Source organism: Triticum urartu, chromosome 2 (genome assembly GCF_003073215.2).
Source record: "Triticum urartu cultivar G1812 chromosome 2, Tu2.1, whole genome shotgun sequence".
NCBI lineage: Eukaryota > Viridiplantae > Streptophyta > Magnoliopsida > Poales > Poaceae > Triticum > Triticum urartu.
In genome coordinates, this window is record NC_053023.1 from 732,860,207 (window position 1) to 732,863,038 (window position 2,832).

General features: G+C 56.4%; 1 pseudogene; it reads right to left on the reverse strand.

The window, feature by feature from the left end:
* Positions 1-594: 594 nt before the first annotated feature.
* LOC125538338 lies at positions 595-2,598 on the reverse strand (annotated as a pseudogene).
* Between the last annotated feature and the right edge of the window lie 234 nt (positions 2,599-2,832).

A 2,832-nucleotide genomic window follows, 5' to 3' on the forward strand; every position in this document is an offset into this window, starting at 1 on the left:
GATGAGGGCTGGGAAACATGGTTAGGCACCAACTTTAGTGCTGACCGTATTTAGGCTGGCCATAGTGGTGGTATCATAGTTGATATCATGCACACAGGAATAACAAACATGCTGATGTGGTAAAGAATTAAAGAAGAGAGAGAGGGTTAGAGTAACATAGGTAGATACCGTATCATGTATGATAATAAATATAATCATTTATGATGCTATTTTATGATACTATGCATTATGGAGGTAATATCATACACTAGTATTATATGCACGATATTAGTATATGACACTCCCCACTATGAGTAGCCTTAACGGCCATTTACAAATTTGTACTCAAACTTCTATTTGGAATCATCTGAGATTTTTCGTGCAATAATTCGACGGATTTGCTAATTCTATTTTCCGATGGGGCTAGGGAAACACGGTTACCCGTGAGTAACCGAATTTAGTGATCGATCTGTAACCAAAACCTTCATGTGGAAATAGAATTTTCCAGCTTAATTAATTAATTATAATTATTTGGCCCAAGAAATACACGTGAAGTTTTGCAACCATGGGCATGTATGTAATCAATATGATTCGCCGTTTCAAACTGATCCACATCTAGTGCGGATTGGGCGGCCTGGAGTTGGCCGTGCCGACCCTGGATCCCCATTCCAGTAGCTCCTTGCTGGTGTCGTCCTTGTGCACGACCACCTCAATGAAGCACAGGCAGTCGTGCTTCCCCTTCGCCGTCTCTATCGCGGCTGTCAGCTCCTCCTCGCAAGTCGCCTGTATTGCGCATATGCCACAGCATCATATCCATGCATCGATTGATCAGCAACCAAGCTAGCTAGTTTTCTCATGCAATGCATGTGCATGGTGCTGCCATGCACGAACGTTGGAATACGTACCTTGGCGGTCCAGCACGTGCCCTCGCCGTTGTGGATATCGTCGACGAGCCCCGTGTAGTTCCAGTTTTTGATGACGTTGTAGGGCCCGTCGTGGATCGCCACCTCAATGCTGTACCCGCCGTTGTTGATGAGGAAGATGATGCTCTTCTGCTGGCACCGCAGCATCGTCGACACTTCCCGCGCCGTCATCTGGAAGCTCCCGTCGCCGATGCAGGCGATCACGCGCTTGTCCATGGCGGCCTGCGCGTACCCTAGCAACGCCCCGACGGAGCACCCGATGGACCCGTACTGCATCTGGAACTCGTACCTACAGCTCATGTTAATTCAGCGGGCAGTGGAGATGTGTCAGTCAGTCAGATGGAGAACGTGCATGCTTACCCGCAGCCGTCAGGGAGCTTTTGAGCTTCTGGCAGTTGAACCATGAGTCGCCGGCCTCGGCGATCACGGCGCTGTCACCGGTGAGCATCTGCTGGATGTGCTTGAACAGCACGTTGACGCGCAGCGGCTCGCCGGGCTCAGTCTCCAGCGGCTGCCCCTGCGGTACAAAGATCCTCTTGTAGTTGTCGAATGCCGTGGTGTTCCTCTTCATGCTCACGCGCTTGGCTAGCCCCGACAGGAAGTCCTTCATCATGACGCACCCGAACGTCGGGCCGTTGCCGACGGTGACGCGCTCGGGCTGCACAATCACCGCCTTCTCCTTGTTGAGCAGGAACGAGTACCCCACGGAGCTCTGGTCGTTGAAGATGGGGCCGGCGATGAGGTACGCGTCCGCCGACTCCACCATCTCCACGCAGAAGGACGTGCTGACCGCGCCCCAGTAGGTCCCGATGAACCGCGGCAGCGTCTCCGGCACCAGCCCCTTCGCCGACGGCATCGTCGCCACCGCGTACCCGCTCGCGTCCGCCAGCTCCGCGAACGCCGCGGCCACCTTGGCCACCCGGAGCTTCGGCCCCGCCACCATGACCGGCTTCACTGCCTTGCTGAGGAACTCCACCGTCGCATCCAGCGCCGCCTCGAGTCCCATCTGGCTACTCTGCCTCGGGACGATGCAGTAGGGGATGGGGTTGCCGAAGAAGGTGGGGTGGGAGATGCCGTGGAGGTTGCAGGCGACGCTGATGTAGACGGGCTTGCTCTCCCTGAGAGCCGTCGCGATGGCCTTATCGACCTGCTCGTGAGCGTCGTCCAGGTTGTTGATGACGACCTGGTGGCATGTCACGGGCTGGAAGCAGCGGAGCTCCTGGGAGAAGTCGGGGAGGCCGATGGTGTGGTGGAGGATGCGGTTGCTGCCGTGGTCGTTGGAGTTGGGCCCGCCGACGACGCAGATCACGGGAAGGTTCTCGCTGTAGGCGCCGGCGATGGCGTTGAGCACGCTGAGGCCGCCAACGGTGAAGGTGACGGCGCAGGTGCCCACGCCCTTGGCGCGCGCGTACCCGTCGGCGGCATAGCCCGCGTTGAGCTCGTTGCAGCAGCTGACGAGGCGCAGGCCGGGCTCGGCGATGAGGTGGTCGAGGAGGGTCAGGTTGAAGTCGCCCGGCACCGCGAACACGTCGCTGACGCCCACCTCCACCAGCCGCCGTGCAAGGTGACTGCCCAGCGTGGCCTCGGCGGAGGGGATCGTGGGCGCCAGTGATGACGTGTGGAAGACCGCGGGGCACGCCACCATGCCGTTTCCTACCGCCTTGGGCCGGTCCACCGATCCGATACCATTGTCCATGATCAAGAAACAAGATTCAAGATGCTACATACGCCGGTACGGTACGCGAGGAGAAGGAAGAGAGTAGGAGTACACCCTCTTGGGATGGTTTGGCCTCTATCTAGCCGTCGTGTTAATTTATAGGACATATCTAGATGTGCATTAGAGCATCTTCAACAGCCGCCCAATACGCGGCGCCAAAAAACGGATTTACATCGTGCAAGTAGGTTTTTAGGATGCTAGAAGACGTTTGCT